This window comes from Canis aureus, chromosome 6 (genome assembly GCF_053574225.1).
Source record: "Canis aureus isolate CA01 chromosome 6, VMU_Caureus_v.1.0, whole genome shotgun sequence".
In the NCBI taxonomy this organism is placed as follows: domain Eukaryota; kingdom Metazoa; phylum Chordata; class Mammalia; order Carnivora; family Canidae; genus Canis; species Canis aureus.
The window spans coordinates 69257187-69281345 of record NC_135616.1 but is presented as its reverse complement, the minus strand read 5'-3'; the positions used below and the strand labels follow the sequence as shown (position 1 = coordinate 69281345).

Sequence of the window (24159 nt, the reverse complement as noted above, 5' to 3'; positions counted from 1 at the left end):
TTACTTCATCAAACGTTTATGAAATAACAACTTTGGAATGAGTATTCCAATTCTTGCATGACACACAGTTTTGTGGGAGAAACAATGACAAAAAGTACCTATAGCCTAAGTGATAAATGCTATCATCAGGGGAACACAGTCATAGGAGTGACTAATTGTCTTTGAGCGGGGGATGGGGTGAAGGAGGCAGAAGCAGAAGAGAGCATCAGGGGAGCCCAGGAAGAGCTATGGAAAAGAGGCAGCATTTGGGTTGGGCACTGACAGTAAAGCAGGAGCTCTCTGGGAAAAGCACAGAGGAGGGGGTTTTATTTGAGCAAGGGCACTGAGTCAGGAAAAGCACTCATGTTTAATGAATGATGCCTAGGCAATGGATCTGAGTGCAAGATGTCTGGGGATAGTGGAAGAAAAAGAAATGATACGGCCTAAGGGGAGGTCTGGGGTCAGATAATGAAGGCAAGGTAATGCTAAAGCTCAGAGATTTCTTTTCTAGGCTAAGGGAAGTCGTTTACATTTTAAAGCAAGGAACTGACCTAATCTTGTCTGAATTTTAGAACAGTCATCCTGAGCTAAGAGCAGAGTGAGCCTTGAGCCTGTTAAAATATTCAAAATCTGACCACAAAACAGGGGTAGTAAAATCTGCCCCCACCCCCACTCCCACCCGCAGAAGCTAAACAAATTCCTCAAATGCCAGGATCTGGGAAAGTGTATGCAGGGGGCAGGTCCTCGTTGCCCCACTCCTTCTAGCTACCCGTTGGGGTATGGATACCCTTTGGGGCAGGATACCCATTGGGGTCTGGGGCCCAGCTTTGTCACCTACCTCCCTGATAGCCACAGGTGGAGAAAAAAATGCTACAGAGCAAGAAAAACAAACCAACAAACAAAAATCATTTCAATAGTCTGCAAACTAGACTTTTGAAACACAGGCCCTTTCCTATTCAAAAGACAGAGCTGGGCCCTCATGCTCTCCATTCAGACCAGCTCTCCATCATCTGCACAAATGTCCTCGGTCTGTGGATAAAATGCATTGGCCTCCAATGCTCACACGTTTCCCTATCATACCTAGTGCTTCCTCCAGGGGCAGCAACCCCGGCCTTTCCTTTGGCCTTGCTGCTTTCTGTGAGTGACCCCCCCGCCCCCACTCCCCAACTCAGAGCAGTGGCCTGACTTCAAGGAGACCAGAGGAAGCTGCTGCTCAAGGAAAAGCAGTGCCCCCTCTGTTGGAAAGGTGGCCAGGTGAGCAAAACTCTCCTGAGCAGAAACGAGTCCAATCATGGCAGGCCAGCAGGCACTTAATTAGGGCTCTTAAAGAGATTCTTTCAATAAGCATTTATTGACCATTTGCCTAATAAGATAAGAATTTGCTCTGCAGTGTCTACTACTTCATTATAGAAGCTAAGAGATCTTTCTAAAATCAGGCAAGGGGAAGACTAAAATCCTTCCAAGCCCCCATTAGCACCATGAAGGAGACTTTGCTCTCTCCCTCTGATCAGCAGTGTCAGACAGGGTCTCAGCAGAGGAAAAGCAGCTGGCCCCAGGCCAGAGAGCAAGCCGTTGGTCTAAAGAGAGAGAAAACGGGCAAAAGCATATGCTCACCTGACTTGATTTCTGGTCGTAAAGCAACCAATTATCTGACTAGGATAAAACAACAGTTTGGGTTGGGGTGGGGGGGGTTGTTTGATTTTTGTTTTTTGCCTATTCTGCTTTCACAATATTCTTTCTTCCCTGTTTCTAAAATTGATTTCATTCCCATTTAGCTAGAAGCCAAACAGAGCCCTTAGTCCACTGTGTCCCAGTTCATTCTCCATCATGTTATTTTATTTTAAATTTAGAATCCCAATCCTTGTTTCCATGTAAATAACTCAGTGTTATTTATGCTTATTTAAAAACAAATAAAAAGAGACCACTAATTATCAATATTGTTTGACATATACCATTTCCAGCAAAAGATCCTATTCCTTGTGCTCATTTTTCATTATTTAAAGATAGTTTTATCTCTTTTTCTCTTGAGGACTGGGCTGGGATAATTGAGCTTTAAAGAAAGATTGAAAACTCTTTGGATATAAAAAGAGGGGAAAAACTGAAATGTTAAGTACAAAGTTGTCATCCACTATTGCCCTTCTCTTCAATAATGGAAATTCAGTTTAGTGCACCATGCAAAAGAGCATCCTTATATTTTTAAATTGCAAGTGTCCAATTATGTACAAGGGTCAAGGCAGAATTGATCTGAAGGAGCTCAATTTTAAAATCCCTTTAAAAATCAGGACAAAGGATGTTGTATTATTAAACTAAATGTTTAAAAACGAAAAGTATTATGCGTGCCGCATGGGGGAAGATCAGATTTTTATTAATGCAAGTTTTAAATGCTGATTAATCCTCTTGAGAGTCAGTTTCCCAAAGCATTGGACTGTATTCAAGTCTTTTTCAAAACGGCACATCACTTCCATTATTCTGAATATTAATTGAACAACATTATAACTAAGAATACAAAGCAAGATTTAAAACATGATTACAGCTGTCAGTGCTTACATCTAAATAAGTCTGGAAATTCAGGCTTAGAAGGAAAAAATGTTGGAAGTCTGTCTTAGAACAGCAAAGATCTTTCTTAGCTTTTTTTTTTTTTAATGAATTTATCTCACTCTGCTTAAGGACTCAAGAAAGCTTCAGCTGTGACTTGGTCTTAATGTATTTATCTGCGTAATTCTCAATCAGAAATCAGAGTTACTTCTGACTTGGGATTTGGGATGATGTGAATGGCATTTTCTTTAGGGGAGAAGAAGGGAAGTCAAAGAATATTATTAGTTGATAGAATTTTTTTCATTTCCTTATTTTGTATTTCTATTTCAGTCTCTTGCCTAAACTCAAAAAATCAAAGAATTAGCCGAATTTAATCAAATAAAATATTACTATTAAAACAACTCAGTAAGCTCAGAGTCCAGCAACTGCAAGTAAGTAATGACTTTATTTCACAATAACCAATTGTCTAAATTCAACATCTTCTACCTCCCAAATCCAGTTTGGGGGTACATAAAATCCCCATTTCCTCACCAAAAGCGATGTAAAGTATTGGCTTTTATTATGACCTTGGGGAATTTTAGTTTAGTTTTGTTTTCTTAAATGGTTGCTGTGTATTTGAGCGATAGCTCTTTGTTCAAAAGGATGCAAAAGCCACTCTTACATCTAATTCTAGCAAGATAAATGGCATTATAGAGGGAATATTAAAAATTTACAGCCCTCTACTAAGTTTATTTGTCAGCCAAACATGCTGAATATTGCATAGCACACACACACACACACACACAAAAGAACGCCATCCTGACGATGAAAAAGATATAAAGAAATAATGATGCAATGATAACAAGTCTGATGGAGTTTGCAGATCTCGGTTGCTGTTTGGCACGTCATTTAATTGCATTGCGCCAAACTAGCAGAATCACGCAATATGTTAGCGTAAAGGGTCCACAGTTTAAGGGGAAAATCTAGAAGTGTTAACTATACACTGTCTAATTATACAACCTTACTGTCCCAGAATGTGATTTCAGAAACCATTTCTGACATATGGGAAAAGGGTAGAACAGCTGGTCATTAAGGTTTTCTCAAGACTATTTAGCAACACACTTGAATGTAATTAAAGTGAAACACTAAATACTGCACTTGTGGTACAATGTATTTTTAATTTTTATGGCATGTGGTAAAAGTAAATAGATGCAGAGCATTCAAGTTTCTCCATTCGGCATCCAACTTGTCAAAGATACAGTGTCTGGCGGAGCGTGAGCAGCGTCCTAGTGTAAGTCACAGACATCCCTGTCGGGTGTTTAAGGCTGTCTTAAAGGGGCTGAATTTGGCAACATTCAGAGGGATGTCTACTGGGAACTCTCAGACAAAGCATAAGATAAATTTGTTCATTTATTCATTCATTCATCAGACACAACCTGGAATTATTTTTTGAGGATAAAGACATTAGCCTGGGCCTTAAGTTGCTCATATCTCACTCTGCTTAAAACACAGTGAGGGAAAGTGGTTAAAAGGTGGTGGGAGTGCCAGGAAGAGATGTCTGGTCCCCATTGGGCGTGTCAAGCAAAGCCCCTAAAATAGGAGTCATCTTAGGAAAAAAAAAAAAAAGCTTATGCAAAGGCTGAGAGAGGAAAAAGAATGTTGTGCTATGAATAGAATCTTTATAATTATTGAATGTTCACAATGTTCTGGCCTGGGGCTAGGCTTCTGACATGTATTATTTCATTTACTGATGAGGAAACTCGCAGGATGGTTCATGGCAGAAGAGTTAGTGGGCGACTGACCCAGGATTCAAACCCCAGGGTATCTGAATGCCAAGTCAAACTTCTCCATATTATATGCCCAAATTGACATGTATGTAACATGTTTATTCTACCTTCAAAGAACTACAAATATAAATCCAGTCCTTCTAAAAACCCTATGATTAAGATAATGAAAAAGCAAGGTGCAGACTGAGAGAAATTATCTATAAACCACATATGTGATAAAGAACTTATATCCAGAATATATAAGGAACTCTCAAAACCCAAGAGTAAGAAAGTAAATCACCCAAAGAAGTAAGCAAAAGATTTAAACAGACACTTCACCAAAGAAGAAATATTATGGCAAATAAGCACATGAAAAAAAAAGTGCCAAAAATCATTAGTCATTAGGGAAATGTAAATTAAAAGCACAAAGAAGGGATCCCTGGGTGGCGCAGAAGTTTGGCGCCTGCCTTTGGCTCAGGGCGCGATCCTGGAGACCCGGGATCAAATCCCACGTCGGGCTCCCGGTGCATGGAGCCTGCTTCTCCCTCTGCCTGTGTCTCTGCCTCTCTCTCTCTGTGTGACTATCATAAATAAATAAAAATTTATAAAAAATAAAAAAATAAAAAAAATAAAAGCACAAAGAAATCCCACTACATCTCTATGCAAATGGCTAAAATAATAAAAATAATGCCAACCAAAGTGTTAGCAAAAATGTGGAGTAACTAGAACTCTCACAGATTGCTGGTGGGCATGCAAGATTGGATAGCCATTCTGGAAAACTTTGGCAGTTTCTTATAAAGTGAAATGTACACTTACCATGTGACTCAAAAAAATCCACTCCTAGGTATTTACCCTAGAGAGATGAAAATCTACATGAATATTTAGAGGAGCATTACTTACAATCCTAGAAAACTGGAAACAATCCAAATGTCCTTCGACAATGAAGTGACAAGCTGTCTTACATCTGTACAATGGAATACTACTCAGCCACGAAAAGGAATAACCTAATGAGACACATGCACCATGGCTGAATCCCAAAGGCATTATGTTGAGGAAAGAAGCCAGTTGTGAAAGGTATCACACTGCATGACATTCTGGGAAAGGAAACCTATAAGGGATTGTTGCCTTGGGTTGTGGTGGGGGATGGTTTTACTTCAAAGAGGCAAAAGGAGAAAAAAAAAAAGAGGCAAAAGGATGGAATTTTTAGGGTGAGGACACAGTTCTGTATGCTAATTGTGGTGGTATGTACATGAACATATACATTGTTGAAATTCATAGAACTGCACACAAAAAAATGAAGTATACTGCATATAAGTTTAAAAATAAAAATAGGGGTGCCTGGGTGGGTCAGTCAGTTAAGTGTCTGCCTTCAGCTCTGATCATGATCCTGGGGTTCCCCATTCAGCAGGGGCAGGGGCCTGCTTATCCCTACCCCTCTCCCTGCTTGTGCTCTCTCAAATAAATAAAATATCAAAAATAAATAAATAAATAACAATAAAAACACCATGAGGTACATGTTCTAGTTTGGGTTCTCTCAAAAACAATCCCAAGATAAGAAACTGGGGGCTAGGAATTCATTTGCAAAATGAATCCAGGAATCACAAGTGAAGAAGCAGGGACAGTGAGTCAGAGAAAGGAGTAAAGTAAATGCAAAAAAAAAGTGCATTAATGAGGGGGTTTGCCCTGTGGACAACTTCGGGTCAGTCCTGCTGAGAATCTTTGGAGAAATCATATGGAATCTATCTCAGAATCACTCCAACAGCAGGCATCTTTCATTTGGTGGAGAGTGAGGTTGCTTCTAGGAGCACAAGCTCTCAGGCTTCTAGATTTTCTAAGTGCCTTTGAAAGTCCTCAGGCAAAGAGGAAAGACCCAGGTTCCTGAGGTGGAAAGATGTGGACTCTCTATCGTAGCTGCTGGTGAATCGCTCAGGTGAGCTGAGTGATATGGGAAGGCGATCAGTAGCATTTGCTAGTAAGGTATTGTTAATGGATGCTCTACACGTTTGGTTTTGCAAAAGAAGTGGGGGAAATTTGCCAAACAATTAAAATAAACATATGCAATGTTGATAATAAGAATGCTTGTCATTAAGGAAAACACTTGCAATATGCCGGGTACCACACTGAACTTGCCAGACCTCTTCATATTCTATCATACAATTCTTCCAACAGTCCTATAAGATAAATGTTAATATCCCCATTTTACAAGCAAGGGAACTGAGGCTCAAAGCAATTAATTTGCTTTCCCAAAGATGCACATGTGCACGCACACACACACACACACACAGTGAAGGGGTCATGAGGTCAACTTAGAAGCCCATAGTTTTTCCCATGCTTGGTTTAGTGCCTACTCTGATTTATGTTGCTACACAGCATTACAGAAGATACAGTAATTCTGAGAAAACTGCATAGCAGGGGGAATCGTGAATTGTGATTACAAAGCCAGATTTAAGTCACTCCAGGGTTGAGCCTTACTTGTGGGAATATTCAAACCTCTTTCCAGCTATCTATGAGCATGTCATCATTCATTTGACTCTCCAATTGACAGTGACTGAGAAAGAAAAGAAGGCACAAAACTCATACCAGTTCGCTTTGACTCCATACATAAATGTCTAGAAAATTTTGAAACTGAGATGCCTGGGTGGTTCAGCGGTTGAGAGTCTGCCTTCGGCTCAGGGTGTGATCCCGGAGTCGCGGGATCTGGTCCCACATCAGGCTCCTTGCGTGGAGGCTGCTTCTCCCTTTGCCTGTGTCTCTGCCTCTCTTTCTCTCTATCATGAATAAATAAATAAAATCTTTTTTAAAAAAAGAAAATTTTGAAACTTTGGCTAATAAGAAATTGAAAATTGGCTGTAAATCATGGTATGTCTGTTGCTGTTTTCATTTTATGGGCTTAAATGACCAAGCTGATGCTCTAGCTGCAAGCATTGATTCTGTAGCTTCAGACTCCGTAACACCACTATGGAACTATACCCTTCATTTTCCTTGCTTCTTCTTAACAGGTAGTCCTCCAACTCTGAAGGTGACTTTTTTTGCAAAAGGACATGAACTTGGAGTTGTTGTTCATTGCAGGAAGTCTAAGATTAGTCATCTACTTTCCCTTTCTCTCTCCCAATCACTATTGTCTTCATAGTAGCTGGACACAGAGGCTACAGGCTAACCTTGGAGATATTGGGGGGTTGGTTACGGACCACCTCAATAAAGCAAATATCACAGTAAAGTGAGTCAAATGACATTTTTGGTTGCCCAGTGCACATAAAATTTGTTTACACTATACTGTAGTGTAATAAGTGTACAATAGCATCATGTCTAAAATAATGTATATTCTTTAATTAAAAAATACTTTATTGCTAAAAAAAAAAAGGAACCATAATCCGAGCTTTCAGCAAGTTGTAATCTTTTTGCTGCCAACGGTCTTGCCTTGAGGTGATGACTGCTGATTGATCAGGAAGGCTGGGGTGGCTGGGGTGTGCTGAAGGCTGGGGTGGCTGTGGCAAATGCTTAAAATAAGACAATGGAGTTTGCCACATTATTGACTCTCCCTCTCACAAATGACTTCTCTGCAGCAGGTAGTGGTGTTTGATAGCATTTTACGCACAGTAGAACTTCTTTCAAATTTGGAGTCAGTCCTCACCAACTCCTCTACTGCTGCTTTATCAACTAAGTTTATATGATAGTCTAAATCCTTTGTTGTCATTTCAACAATTTTCACAGCACCTTTACCAGGAGTAAGTTCCAACTCAAGCAACTGCTGTCTTTGCTCATCCATGAGAAGCGACTCTTCATCTGTTCAAGTTTGATCATGAGACTGCAACAATCCAGTTCCGTCTTCAGACTCCATTTCCAATTCTAATTCTCTTGCTATTTCTACCACATCTGCAATAACTTCCTCCACTAAAGTCTTGAACCTTCAATATGTTAAAAAACAAACAAACAAACCCCACAATATCTGAGAAGTGTCATGAAGTATAATGAAGCTCAATAAAACAAGGCATGCCCGTACAGACTTTTTGGCCAAAGAACAAAGGAAAGCTAACTGACCCACGTGGGCATTGAACCCTTGACCTCATTAGCATTGTTTTCTTTCCACCTCTGCTAACAGACAGCCCAATTATGAACACTGAATCAAAGACGGAAGTCACCTCTTCACCTGGAGCCAAGAAAAGCCCACAACTGCTGGTTGTTAAGAAGCAAATACTTCTCTAGTCAAATAAATACAGTATGAACATCCACAAGCAATTTCTAAGAATCTTCCTTCCTTGTATGGTTGGTTGTGTCTAACAAGAATTGCTGTCAGTGTGGTTTCCAAGCTGGAAGGTGATGCGGGCTTTGGAAGCATTGTCCCAGGATGGATCTGCTAGAGTGTGCTGGAGTGTGCTTCTCACAAAGACTCTCATATCAGAGCCAACTTGAATCTTCTGCAGTTGTGAATCGCCATCCCTAGACTCCTCTTTGAAACCCTTCCACACCGTTAGTCCTGACACTTGAAGCTCTGTTGACGAACAGAGCACTTCTTTTTGAGTGTCTGCTGAGGGATCTATGGCAGAGAGATTTCCACAATGGATTTTACAATTGAAATGACTGTTGTTACTCTAGGACACCCAAGAGGTTCTTCAAAGTGGTTCTTAAACTGTGAAGTACAACTTTCTTGTTCTGAAAGGCAGCAAATTTGTATATATGTCTCTGTGCATGTTGTTGTATGTATATACTTTTTAAAGATTTAAAAGAAATAGGTTGAATTACATCTAATTAGTTGTATTCCTTTTTTTTTCTTTTTTTTTTTGAAGGCTGAAGTGGTTTCAGTAAGTTCTCAGGATACAATAAGTGAGTTGGTCAGTCAATGCATGGTGTTAATAAAGAAAAGAAGATGGCTCAGTTCCCAGACCAGTTATGGAGCTTGTCTATAGCCATGGGCTGCAAACCTAGGCAGGGCCACCTAGCTCACATATGATGTTATTGACATAATGAGAACAAGTAGAAATATAACATGGACAGTTCATTGTAGAAACATCTCCTCTGGAGAATAATAGCCAATTTTGATGGCTGGGTTTAGTTTCTATTGTCCTTATATACTAAGAGCAGTGAATGAGAAGACACATGCCCAGAAGTAGAGCTGGCCCATCCAAAGGTGAATCAGTTCCAGAATACAAACTGTGGCTATATTTCAGAATATATTTTACTTATAAAGGATTTTTAATTCTGTGGATTTTACAGCTACCCTGTCCTTTCCCACTTTTCTACTCTTCCCAGTATGAGACAACAATGAAGTGTCTCCCAGCTTCCATCAAGCATATACATGCAATTCATAGCCATAGCAAAGTCCAGTTTATCAGTTGATTCTGACTCAATTTGATAGGCATTGCTAATCTTCCGATATCCCATTCTCCTCTACTTTCAGGTATAGGAAGATTACAGAGTCCTTACCTTTGAAGTGTGCCCATGTGAGTCATTCTGGCCAGTAAAATGTGATCAGAAGAGTCTAAAACATTTGATTGTTTATATTCAATTCTCTAGCTTTTACAGTGATAAATTCAGAGGCAAACCTGAGCCTCCAAATAATATGTCAGCATAGGAACGATGGCACCTCATCAGCCTAGGATCTTGAGTGATGTCTATGTGGATGACAGTTGCTCCTGACCTTAGGCTATCACCTCTTAATGACAGAGTAAGCAGGAAATCAACCTTTATCATTTTAACCATGGAGAGTTTGGGCTTGTTTCTTTCCATAGTCTATCCTAACTGCCTTATCAGAAAAGAAAGTATTTCAGTATCTCAGTTTCTCAAACAGTGGAGATCAGGTACCTGAAGTCTTGGCAAGAGTCCTGGGAACCTGAGTGCTCACTATGGCACGCTCTACAATACTGGCCTTGACTATGTAACTGGGTCCATCCCTCCGTTTTCTGAGTTGGGACTTGAGCCTACACTCACCTAGCACTCCCCACATCTCCATAACATCAGCATTAATGTAGTTTTTGCCATCTCCTGTCTCCATCTGTACTTGACACCATGCCCTGCCACCTGAACTGTCCCCATCTGAACTGCTCCTGGTGTGCCATACTGCCTGTCACACTGCCTGTTCATTGTGCTGCTCTCCCTGGATTTAGCCACAGGCTTCAACTCCCTCTGCTTGTCCTCTCTCTTCATGTCTTAGCTGTGATGTTGCCAATAGACCTCATGTTGAACCATCTGAATTTAACAACACTTGTTCTCATCATGTCTTAGGATATGTCTCAATTATATAAGAGTCCAGAGCAACCTGAGAAGGATGAAGTTCAGGACAAACCCCATTTCCATACCTGAGTAGGCAAAGGCCAGATTCTAAAATAGGCTTGAAAGAAATTGAATCCAACAGGTAGACTGTGGACTTACGTGAAAATTAGGCAAAAGATTGGTGTCAAGAGACTTCATATAACATACGGAGGAAACTTTTACTTGGTAAATCCAGTTGAGGTCAACACCAGGAGGCCCAGAGATTTAGGCAGAATCAGGCAATGTGTAAGATGATATAAACTCTCAATAAGACAGATCCTGGAGTATTGGTTGCATTTCTGAGATAGATAACACAAGAGGATCCTGCTTTCAGACCCAGGGCAAACACCTCAGAAATCAGGCCAAGGTCTCAGCTTTCTAGTCCAAAGTCTGAGGATTTGAATCACAATAATTACTGTAGTTCCTTAAATCTTTCATGGGTAAACTTAAGGTTTGATCTAGAGTCTGAGAGAGGGGATTGCCTGGTAAATGGTGCCTAGGACACCTGACATGAGGCAAAGGGGCTGAGAGCCAGACTCAGGTTCTGACGGTCTTCTTAAGAGAAGCACATTGGCAGCACAATCAGACCACTGTGCCTAGCAAAAGGGCAAAATTTCCAAATTGAAACAATTTGATGGGACAACTAATAATTCATGAGCTTGCACAAATGCTGACAAGTTTATCAATTAGAATCTTTCTGGATTGGGTATAGAGAAGATAAGTGTAGACTCTAGTATATCCTTAGCCCTCATGGTATATGTTGGGTGGTGCGGTGCTACTAGCCTCGATGGTTTTCGCCTTGGGATAAAGAGAGAATAGTTCCATCAGCTAGAGCTCACAAAGAATACTATCTCTGTGTTTACAAAAATGTAGGAATATTTGGACCCCTTCCTTAAGAGATCTTAATTTCAGAGTAAAAATAGTTAATGAACGTGAAGCACAGGGCAAGCATTGTTCAATAATAGGTATGTTAGTGTCAACTTGTATTGATGTGCCTAGGATTGCAGAAAGAAGAGCTATGACCTACCAGAAAAAGTAAAAAAGTCTTCATAGTGAAAGTAGGGTTTTATGTAGAAAGGTGAGAAATTGGATAAAGCTAACAAGGGTCAATCTGACAAGAGAAATACAATAAGTAAAGGCCTTGAAGTAAGGGGTGACAGTCATGTTAGATGGCACAAGGCCAGCCAATGAGAGAATCTGGGTATTCATCAGTAATAATCTGAGGCAGGCAGGTCATCTAAAATGTAACAAAACTTAGCAAACAGAGTGGTTGAAACTTGCTGATATAGAAATTAGAAATCCACAGCATAATTCACAAACTTTGAGTGGGGCACAGAGAAGGAAAAGACCGTGTAGCAGGTTCAGACTGTGGTACAAGCAAGCTGCCAGTTGTTCTATATAACCTGTTGGATCTTATGGTACAAAAAGATGTTGTGCAGAGTATATGGCAAACCCTAGAAGAAGAATCAGAATGTAGAACCCTAAGTTTCTGAAGCAAGGATATACCATCTATAGCAAAGAACTAGACACCATTCAAAAAAGAGTTCCTTGCATGCTATTGGGCCCTGTAGAGATGAAGCATTGACCGTAAGACATCATGTGACCATGCAGCCAAAGGTACCCTCAGAGGTATCTGAGGTTTTATCAGATCCACCAAGTCATAAAAGTTTGATCAGACACAAAAGCCATCAATTGTAAGATGAAAGTAGAATATTCAGGGTCAGATATGAGTAGAGTCAGACAGTACAAACTGCAAAAGCAGGTGCCCCAGAAATCCATGTCATCCACTATTGTTGCATTTGTCTTCACCTCACATCTATGACCACATGAGAGGCACCTTATGACCACCTAATGGAAGTGAGAAAAAAAACAAACTTGGTTTATGGATGGCTTAGTATGCAAGTACAAGCTGAAAATGTACTCCTGATGAACTATACAACTCCATTAACTGGTGGCCATCAGCAATAAGGGGAAGGCCTTCCAAAATGCAAAACTTTAGGTGGTATGTGTGATCATAAATTATATATGAAAAGAAAATTCATCTAATTTCTATATCATCTGTAGAATATACCTAGACTCATGAATAGTGGTGAATGACTTGGATAGATGGAGATCTAAAATGAAGAGTTTAGAAGATTAGAGACAAGAAAATCTGAGAAACATGAGTCTATAGGAGTGGGCATGAAATATGAAAATATTTTTATAGTGTGTTAATGCCCATCAGAGAGTAAACATCATGGAATAAATAGCCAACTAAATAATTAACTGAACATAATAACTAGGCCAGCTGATATCAGCCAGCCACTATCACTAGTCACCCTAATCCTGGTATGATGGATTCACGAATGAGACAGCCATTGTGACAGGAATAGAAAGCATGCATATGCTCTAAAGTATGGGCTCCCACTCTCGAAAGCTAACGCAATTGTCACTGCCAAATGTCCAACTCGATATTCACAAAGACCAGCATTGAACCCCTTACATGGCATTATCCTTCATGAAGACCAACCAGCCACTTGTGGTAAATTGATAAAAATGGATCCCTTTCACCCTGGATTAGGTAACATTTCTTCTTGACTGAAGCCAACACCTATATTGCTTGCAAGGCTTTGGCCAGCTGGACCACAGATGTTTAATCTACTGACATCCACTTGATATGACGCTTATTATGTCACTTACTACCCACTTAATATTTCACTTAATGTTACCTCTGATTAGGGGACCCAGTTTATAGAAAAGGAGGTGTGGCCATGGGTATACAATCAAAAGATCCAGTGGTCCTATGAAATATCACAACACACAGAATCTGTAGATGTGAAAAAAGCAATGAAATGTTTTTTTGAGGGCACAATGGAAGTGCTTGCTTGGTGATACCTGCAAAAACAGGACACTATTCTCCAGGATGAGATATACGTCTTAAATCAACAACTGTTATATGGTGCTGTACCCTGATAGGGAGACTTCATGGAACTGTAGACCAAAAAATGGAAGTAGAAATAGCCCTGCTCACCATCACTGCTAGTGGCCCATTTGAGAAATCGGAATTTTCCATCCCCACAGCTTTAAACTCTATGGGTCTAGAGGTCCTGGTTGCCAGAGTGGGGATGTTTTTATTAAGAACACAATAAAAATATCATTGAGGCTTAAGGCTACAGCTGCCAACTGGTCACTTCAGGATCCTTATACCCAGGGACAAGCAGGCAAGAAAATGTATACTGGTAGGGATAACTGACCTTGATCATGAGGTGGACTCTTATATTATGGACAAAACAAAAACAAAAACAAAAAACCCATGGAACATAGTTGATTCACTGGAGAACTTTTTTGGTACTCTCCTGCCTAATCTTGATGGCAAATAGATAAGGCCAGCAAGTCATGGTCTGATGAGTACATGGTGACTAGGGGTTCATATCCCTCAGAAATGAGATTCTAGATCATTCTATCAGGTAAGCCACCTAGACTTAGGTACCAACTGAGGGCAGAGGCACAGATGTTAAGGGAAAATAGGAAATCAGTAGTAGAGGAAAAAGATGATGAGTGCCAGTTGTGGCCTGAAGACCAGCAATGATAGTAGAAACTGTAATTGGTCACATTAATCTTAATCTTGTAAATTTTCTCAAAGAGGCCATCCAAAATCCTAGAGGAGATATTCCCAGAATGGGCAAATTTACTAGGCAAATGAAGTGTATCTGAGTGGCTCAGGGGTGGCTCTAGTGTTTGCCATGGTGTGCCACCCAGCCACACACACACACACACACACACACACACACACACACGGGAGTCTCTCTCTCTCTCTCTCTCTCTCTTTTAAAGAACCAAGACACTTATTCCACCAGCTATTGTGAGGTGATTCCTGAGAGTTCACAGCTGAGTTCCTCTCTGGAAATTTCCCTCAACTGAAGGGCTCCACCTCACTTAAAATGCAACCCTTCCGCAGCTGCCCCTCTCTATTGTCAAGAGCTGCCATACTGACCAACTTCTGGAGAACTCCTCTAGCTCACTCAGGATCAGGAAGTACAAAAATTCCTGGCACACATGCTTCCGTTTGGGACAACTTTGAAAGGCCATCTCAGCTCTAGAGCTCACTGTGAAGTTGGCCAAGCCTCTGTTATAACTGTATCACAGTTCCACTTGCCCCTTTACCCAATCTGTCTTCCTTTGGTCCCTTGTAGTATGTTGTTTCTGAGACTACTCCCCAGTAAAGTGCATACACACAAATCTCTGACTGAGAGTACATTCCCTAGAGTACATCCCCTCACCTGAAAGGGTCAGGGAGCCAGCATCATAAACCCAAACAAACACAAAACATGTGGGTAACTGGAGCATAGGGTCTAGACCTGATTCTGGACAGCTCCATATTGTGCCATCCTTCTTCATAAGCAGATTAGCCCTTTCCCTATTAGGGTCCAGAGAGGGCCTTGAGGTAGGAGTGGGTCTGATCTAGTCACACGATAATCACATAGATTATCCAATGATTCCCAGTAATGTCCTGTGATACCCAATAATATCCAATAATGACCACATAGAATCACCCAGGCAAGTCCCTGAGAAATCCACACGCAACTCAATTTCCCTAAAGAAGAAGACTCCAATGATTAGTTTCTTGGGAGCTTTGGAGACAGCCCTAAAGTTTCAGTGTCAGGGATAAACTTGTCGTTGGACATTCAGAGGTATGAGTAAAGCAGGGCCACTATTCCTTCCAGAGCCTCCCAATAAGCACATCTAAATAGAGAAGAATAGCATTCCCTCATAGGTGTGTTACAACACACTCAGGTTCCATGAATGAGTTACAGGTGTGCCAGGAGATACTGCACTCAGCCTGCAGGGCAGCTGGGCAGGGCCTGGAGCAACCAGGGTTCCCTCCCCTACCCTCACTCCACCCCCTTGCAAATGAATGGTACCTCTTCAGACCTCCTCAGAAAAGCTCCCTAAAGAAGCAAGAAGCAAAATCTGATAATGCTTCCCTCATGAAAAACTCAGGAAGCATATGAGTAGAAGAGTGGTGTGAGAAGCCAGGTGAGTCCTACAAAGATCTTGTTTTGATGATTGTCAGTTTCCTCTTAGAATGGATCAATGTCTGAATTTTCTTTAGATTTCCCTAAATAATTTTTCATAGGGCTATACAGCTTCCCTATCCTGTAGCCCAAGAAACCAATTAAATTGGCCATCAAATCTTATTATAAGGAAAAATTCAACTGAAAGTTGTCACGTGGGTAAGCAATTACCTTTGAATAAGAAGTGCCAGTCAATAGAGCTGGTCCTCACTCAGGCAGTTATTTTCCCTTCCTGGGGTGAAGGGCTATTTAGACATTTCCCAAGAAGCAAGAAAACATTTTCTTCTCTCTTATACAACTTGTCCTTACAGATATAACCAACATACTTTTGAATCTTCCCAGGCCTCCTTCTCCCCGCCTCCCCGCCTTGATCACCTTGATGGCACCATATGCTTTCATCTCAGAAAGAAACACTGGTTTCTTCTTTTCCTTTATTCACTGCGGGGCAGTGTCAGATGGTGTGTCTATCCAGGTAGCGAGATTCAAGGAGACTGTGGGGGAGAGGCATTGTCTGGCAGGAAGCCATGCTTGCTGGGCCTGCAGTCTACACGGGCCCTCCATCATGGCCTTGGGCAGGCCACTTGACCTGGGCCTCAGAGGAGTTCAGCTCATTAATGTAAAGCTTCTGGTGGTTTAGGGTGAGCTACTCTGACACCCAGAGAGAAAAGAAGAGTTGCAGTTACTAAGAGCTGTGACAGGCTCACCTTAAGACAGAAAGCTTCTCAATTCTGTGTGAGAGAGGTTTCCTCTGATGTTTGAGTCAGAAGCAAATTTAGGCTCAAAGCAAAGTTACACTGGCTCCTCCAGGCTCAACAGCATTGGCTCTGATAGCAAAGCAGGGCTGTTCAAGATTTTCACCTCAGAAACAGTGCCAACTGTCTTCCCATTGCTGGACGCAGGGAGCAAGATGCTGAAGAGTCTTGGTGTTTATTATGTCTTTTTTTTTTTTTTAATGATAACTTTGTGTAGTTTTTCCCAGCTACTAAACTCTTACAGATCAGGGGAAGGTCTCTGCCTCAACACTTCCCCTTTATAACAGCAAATAGACACTCCAGAGGCCGTGTATGTTGTTTTCCTCAGGCCACTAACTCCAACCACACTACATTTCCTCCTTATATCACTACTTCGTCTGTAATTACCCCAGTCTACTCACTTCTACTGAGGTGGGGGATCCTGGGGCTCAACAGCAGACATGACTGATTTGGGGTCCTTCGTTGCCATTAATGAACTCAGGACATGGGAGTCCCTAGAGATCTAGCTCCTCAAATTTGATGAACGTTAATGTCTACAATCCAGGGACAGAAAGGGAAACTATTGGCAAGGACCTGGTCATGAAGATCAGCAGTTTTATGCAAATCCACTGTGATCGCGGGTTCTGTTTATTCTCTTGTTGTAAATGGCAAATAATAAGCTAATTTGGCTATGTTTTGAGAATGGCATCTGAAACAATGAAGAAATGAAAATCTAATTAGGCACAAACCACCTATTCCCAAAGCTTCAGATCACCATATCCCCAACTACCCTGATGTGTGATGCCACAGGGAATTAAAGGGAACCAACCTACAAGACAGTTGCAAAAACATCCCGTCCCAAAATACTTTCACATAACCTCACATATCAAAGCTAGTGAACATCAGCAACTGGTGGTGGCAGCGTGGGGTCAGGGGGAAACGCTCAGATTTGACTGGAAATCACTGGCCTACAAGCCTACCTTAATTTACAGAACGGACTAAGCTCTATCTGGGTCTATGTGCCCAGGTAGAAGCACTGAAATGAGCAGCTCTACTGTTCAATAGTCCTCTTCATTATCAGCTAGAGATTCCCAAATTATTTCAAAGTCCTGTATGCACAGAGAGCTAAAAGATCAAGAGCTGCACACCACCACTGGTGCCATAGAATTATTTATCCTATAGAAGGCTATACATTCTTCTTCTGCTTCTTACATGAACTCATTACTTAGAAATCCAGTTGTGTATATTAGGAAATTGTGACATAGAGACAGAGGTATGGGAGGTTTCTTGGCTTTGAGTTGGTAATCCATAGTAGGAAGAAGGTGGCCTACCGTGCCCCCGCAGGGCTCCATGGAAATCATTTACATATGCTCTTTAGAAGTGCCCCTCTCTCACTAGCCCTTGGGGATGTCACAGATGGCAAACAGGGAAGGCTTGCTGAACCCCAACATCTGGTCAAATGGTTCCACATAAGGAAGGGAAGTTAAATCTCTTTTATTGGAGTAGGTTACACACCACTCCAGGACCTCTATCCCTTGTGCTTCAGAAACAATTATCTTAAAGCTTTAAATGGATTTTGAAAACATTCAAAACCAAGAAGAGCTGTCTCAGTACGAAGAACTTATTAGCAGAGAGATTTACATATTTGAAGCTAGTCAATAAGAGACTTTGGGGGAGGACAAAAGGAAATTCAATGAAGAGAAAAGGGGGTGAGGAACTAAATAGTTCAGCTCTGAGGTTTATTTTATTTCCCATCCTGTGGATTTTTACACACTGGGTCTATAAGATAAGAACTGGTTAAAAATTAAGAGAGAAGAGAGCCTTAAATAAATGGTAAAGCTAATAGAGACCCAGGGACAGAGCCTCCTCTCAAATGCACAGCTTGCCGCTCCACATATAGTATCTTGAAAAATCTTTACTGCCTTCAAAGATGCAGCCCTTGGCACTGAGCACCATGCCTCCAAGTATAGAATGTGGACCTCCATATTTATGTTCCCCAGATGGTGGAATTTATAAATGCACCATGGGGTGCTATTGAAATTAATAATTTAATTCATTTCCGTGATTGTGCCGTGATTGCTAGTCATTATGGCAATAGCAGTTAGCAGAGTCTCTCAGTTCTGGGATGGAGCTGAAGGGTAATCTCAGTGAGAGTAATTCCTCTGTCATCCCATTTCAAATGCAGTCAATCCCCTCTGAATGGGGCACAGCCAAAAGTTTCTGGAATGAAAATGGAGGCAGCACCAACCTAGTTAGATGAAGATAGCTTCAATTTCTGTGATTCCCAAAGTTTGAAATCAGTCCTCTAAGGACCACTAACATGATCTGTGATTGTTTAGCTTGGAAAAGGAACAGATAAGAAGATACCCGATCACTATCTCCAAAGACACAAATTTTGCACTCTATGCCTGCAGAGAATCTATATCCAAATAATTGAGAATTAACTGCACTTTTACTTTCTATTCCCACTCGTCTGCTTTATCGAGGGAATACACTGGCAGCTGTACTAAATGATTTTTGAAGTCCCTTCCAGAGATTCTCAGAGATTCCCTGATTCAGTGGCAAGGCTGGGAGAATGGTGAGGCTAGCGACTCTGTGTTTCCTCAAGGGAAGTGCTTGCTTCTCGCAGCCTAATGATCTGAAAGCCTAAATGTGCAAGAGGGGGAATCGCTGGGCACTGGCACACACAAGTGCGGCCAATGTGGATGAGCCCATTGGAATTTCCCACCCAAGAGACGGTAATTGCCTTGGATTTATAAAGTGCCTTTTCTTCTTTGAGAAGCCTAACCCCCTCCCCCCTGCCCTTTTTTTTTTAATTTCCCTCATTATCCTCTGAGTTTTCATTAATTGCCAAAGTCAGTCCTGACCTACAGATCCTCCTTCAATAGTGAAGATGCTAATACACGAATGACAAAATAATCCAAAAAGGTAGAGACAGATTCCACTACCTTGGCTCCTCTTAGCTTTTGCTCCATCCAGTAGACTTCCCTTTGGACCACTCTATCTCTGCACAGCCCACAGGGCCTGAATGATCATGGAAGGAAGCACATTCCCAACAGCAGTGACCTTGCACGGGGCCCAAGCTCAGACCCTGCCCACCATCGCATTAGGGGAAAGGAACAGTTGGGAAACAGAGGCAGAAGATGAACACGGACACCCCCAGGCCCTGGGAGGAGGGCAGGAACTCAGAAACACCATACACACCAGTCTCCTTCTCTTTCTCGGTCCACAACTCAGTCTCCTGTGGTGTGTGGTCAAGGAGCTCTTGGGGTGCAAGCAGGGTACAGAAACAGCACTACCTTTTTTGTTCCAACCTGGTTTCAAGGAAACCTTTCGGAGGGCTGTGGGTTGGGGAAGGTGGCAACAAAAATGTGCCCTACTGTGGTTGTGTTTCAGGGGCTACACAATCAACATCCCTGCCCCCCCCCCCACAAACCCAGTACATGGTAAATGTAAGCAGGGCGCCCTCAGCAATTGTTCTGAGTGATTATGGTGGACATTCCATGTGCTAAACGCCCAGAACTACCTCTTCATCCCCTGAAGGGCCTCAACTCCTGCTTCCCTGGCAGTCTGTACCTCTTCAGTAGTGCTTTTCACACCCAGCCTCTCCATCGAGACTGCAGGCCCTGAGAACATGTGCCCCACTCACCTCCACCACTGCTCCCACCACACCAGCAAGATTTGCCGGAAGGAGGGACCCACTAAATGTCCCCAAATTGCGGGCATCTGATGAGTGGAAACAGTGGGTAATCCTGGAGAGGGAGAGTGGGGAGTAGAATATGCTCTATTTACTTTTTGGTCATGACAAGAATAGGTGAGGAGAGCCCAAACCCCTTATTTATACCACAGCTATCCAGCCCCTTACCTATGTGACACGAGAGGAGGAAGTCTGGGTGGCATTTTTCTCAGAAATGCAGGATCAGTTCTACTTGGCCACGCTGAGGCTGTCCAGGGGCGGGCAGGAGACTGCGAGCCCCAGCATTCTCCCTCCTTCCCATTGCTGTCTTTGGGTTGTTATTGTTGCTGCTGTCAGTGACATTTCACAGGTCATTACTTATTCTTGAAAATGCCCTCCAGTGACCTGGCAAAAATATGTAGAAGAGAGGTCCTTGGACTAAAAGTCAAGTGAATTAGCACTTTCCCCAACTCTCTGTGTGAATGTGGGCAATCTTTCCCTGCCCTTGGTCACAGCTTCGTCTTTCAGGATGGCACAGTGGAAAGAGAGTGGATTTGGGGGCTAAACAAACATGTTTAAACACCAGACCTCCTGGTATAAGTGATGTGACCTTGGAGAAGTTCTTTACTCTCTTACCACCACCTTCTTTATTTCTGACATGAGCACAACATGTCCTAAATACAGAAAATTGATAAGAGTTTTAAATGAGTTCGTATATGTAAAACACTTAGCGCAATCCCTGGCACAAGCTAAGTACCCAAATAGATTTGCTTCACTTTTTCTATATAAAATGGGTGCTATAAACGGAATATTTGTGTCCTCCCAAATTTCATATGTTGAAACCTAATGCCTGCTGTGGTGGTGTTAGGAGGTAGGGCCTTTGGGAGGTGATAAGGTCAGGAGGGTAGAACTCTCATAAATAGGATCAGTGTTCCTATATAGGGGGCTCCAGAGAGATCCCTAGCCTATTCCACTGTTTGGGGACAAAGCAAATAGTCAGCCATCTCCAGTCTAGAAAAGAGCTCTCACCAGAACCCCTGCCCTGCTGGCATCCTGATCTTGGACTTCTAGTCTCCAGAACAGTGAGCGATAAACTTCTGCTGTTTATGAGCCGTCCATTCTGTGGTGTTTTGTTATAGTATAGCCCAAACAGACTAAGGCAATGTGATTTCATCATCTCTTCCTTATAAAGTTGTTTTAAGGATCAAATGAAATACTAGATGATAAAAATCTCTGAAAACTGCAAAATACTGTGCATTTGTAGTCACATGGGATTAAGAAAAGCAGAACATAAATAACAAGATACTATTGTACTGTGCTCTAATATCCAAAGTAAATTACCTAGTGTTTCCAAGGTATTTTTAAAACAATCTTTAGGAAGGAAACCAGCATGGATTGTTTTATTATAAGAAGAGCTTTGGGGGGTAGGGGAAGGAAATGAGAAGTGTGAAAAGATATGGAATGATGAGGAGTGTCTGCGTGGCTTAGTCACGTGGGTATGCATATAACTCTTGGTTTCAGCTCAGGTCATGATCTCAGGGTCCTGGGATCGAGCCCTGAGCTCAGCAGGGAGTCTACTTGAGGATTCTCACTCTCCCTCTCCCTCTGCCCTGCCCCCTGCTTGCTCTCTCTCTCTCTCTCTCAAATAAATAAATAAATCTTTTTTTTAAAAGGCTATGGAATGATGATAGTAGTGGCTCTGATTTATAACTGTATCCTGGCTCATCAGCAAAGTGAGTTCAAATCCAAACCAAAAGTGTCAGAACAAAAAGATTGGTCCAATTACCATTTCAGTCTATCTTTAGTGATTCAAGCCCATTGGAGACTTTGTGAAGTTGGATAATAGCTAACTGTCATCATTGTGGCCTCCTGCCGAGTGTGCCTGGCATACAAGAACATCATGGACATCCACTGCTTCAGTAGGACAACACTTTCTAAACTCTGTTGCGTGGAATGCTTTGTCACATAATGTTTTTAGTGCTCTGGAGTCAAATACATTAAGGAACATCTTTACCTCATTCTTAGACATTTACAGAGTATATTTGTAAAGTAAAGACTCTGGGAAGTTCTCCAGACTTAAGTACATTTGTTAAACCCAGAATCTTCCAAACTAATTAGACCATAGGTCTCTTCCCCTTTCCTCAGTCTACAGAGTCACAATTAATATCTCTTAGAATAATATTCTATGTGAACACAAATCTAAGAAGAGATTGGCCCACCCACCAAGGGCCTTACTTGACTGTTTGGGGACACAGTCAATATGCCACAGAGCCAGGCTGATGGGAAACAAGGGCTTCAGGGTCTTTGCTAAATAATTGTATATATCCTCCCATCAGGGTGGTGGAACCAGGATGCCACTTGGAGGAGCAGAAATCACAAATGCCCTTTCAATATAGTGAACATTCACCACCATGTGGTCACTGCAGGCGGTCTTGGGCGAGGGTAGGGTGCAAATAACCCCACACAGGGCCAGAGCACATTCCGCTTCTGGGTGTAGACACGAGGCTTGCCCATAGCAAAGGGGAATGGGTAAGGGAAGGAAACAGAGACATTGCCCTCATTCCAGAATGCTACAGCAAATGCACCAAAAATCAACCCAAACTACTTGTTCTCCTTCCCCTGCCCCAAACCATTTCAGATCACAACAGTAGCTAAACTTGGCATTGAGAGAAATCTGACATCTTCAGGGTGGGTATACAGTTTTCTAATTCTGTCTCTAAACATGGTTCTAGTTTAAAGAACAAAAGCTTAAATTGAGCAGTAAAAATCATACAGGGTAACAGGGCACATATTTCACATCCTTTTCCCTGCGCCTCACACACACACACACACACACACACACACACTTATTCTTCTATTTATTTTCCTCCACTATTCAGATTCATTGGCATCATCCTTCTCTCCCAGTGATGATCTACTCCATTGTCTTCTTGCCACACAATTCAATTCAAGACAATTGTTTCTTATCCACTGTGTGCCAGGCACTGAGCTTAGAGTCACCCGTTCTCAGAGTCATCTTGGAGCAGAGTCATCTTGGATTCTGCCTCAGGCACAGTATCTAATTGATTACAAAATACCATCAATTCTACCTCTGAAATAGCACCCAAATACTGCCAGACCCACTTTGCTACCGCCCTCCCATGGTTCTGGCCTTCATCATTTCTCACCTCGCTATTGCAAGCAGCCTGGTGTGTCTTCTTGCTACGGCATCAATTCACTTCCACACCACGGCAGCCAAAGATCTGATCATGAACTAATAAGGCAAAGACCTTCAATGGCCCTGTGCCATCTGCAGAAAACAGCCTCAACTTCAGACGGCAGCCCTTCACAATTCCAAGTTTCAGGACTCCTGCTTTCTCCCGGGCCCCATCATACCTCCTCCGACAATAATTGGATCTTATTCATTATTGTATTCTTAGCATATAATACCAGGTCTGGCACAAGGCAGGCACTTAGGAAATCTGTATGAAATGACACGTGGTATAGATGCATCAACGAATAGATGAAAGAGTAAATATATTGGTTTCCTCTTGCTGCTACCAACTTATTGGTTGAAAACAACCCAAAGTTATTCTATTATATTCTGGAAGTCAGAAGTCCAAAATGGGTCAGCAGGGCTGTGTGTCTTCTGGAGGCTCTGGGGAAGAATCTGTTTTCTCGACTCATAGAGCTTCCAAAGGTTACCTTCATTTGTTGGCTTATGGCCCCTTCCTCCATACTCAAAGCACATCACTGCAAACTCTGCTTTCCCTCATCCCATATCCTTTTTCTATCTCAGACTTCGACATCCCTGCATCCCTCTCAGAAGGACCTCTGTGATTAAATTATTGGGCCCAGAGGGGTAATCCATGATACTCTCCCCCATCTCAAGGTCCTTAACTCAATCACATATGCAAAGTCCCTTTTTGTAATGTAAGGCAACATATTCACAAGTTTGGGAGATTCAGACATGGTTGTCTGTTAGGTTGGAGTCAGGGGGCATTATTTAGACTATCAAGGTGAATCAATAGAATTTTCTTTTTAGTGATGAGTGTTATAGCAGCATAAGCTACCAGTGGAAATTTACAGAAAGCCAAGTCTAAACTCTGCCCAGAAAGGCAAGGAAAAGCGTCACAGTGGGAATGATGCTTGAGCTGAGTTTGAAGAATATACAGGAGTTCTAAAGGAACAGAAAAAGGCAGCCCTTCTAAGGG

The 24159-nt window shown here is 42.0% G+C and overlaps 1 protein-coding gene across 31 annotated transcripts in view; it reads right to left on the bottom strand.

Annotated features, from left to right (window-relative positions):
- The window catches only part of LOC144316322 (uncharacterized), a 197132-nt gene that overhangs the window by 56002 nt on the left and 116971 nt on the right, over nucleotides 1-24159 (bottom strand). For 22 of the 31 annotated variants that reach the window (XR_013382170.1, XR_013382171.1, XR_013382186.1 and 19 more), the window contains one exon: nucleotides 20156-20371. The exons of 7 other annotated variants lie outside the window; for them this stretch is intronic. The gene's annotated coding sequence lies outside the window, so the exon portion shown is untranslated. Of the gene's footprint in view, nucleotides 1-6596; nucleotides 7028-19923; nucleotides 20043-20155; nucleotides 20372-24159 lie in introns of those variants that run through there. 2 more of the 31 variants (XR_013382193.1, XR_013382190.1) reach the window with 2 other exon arrangements.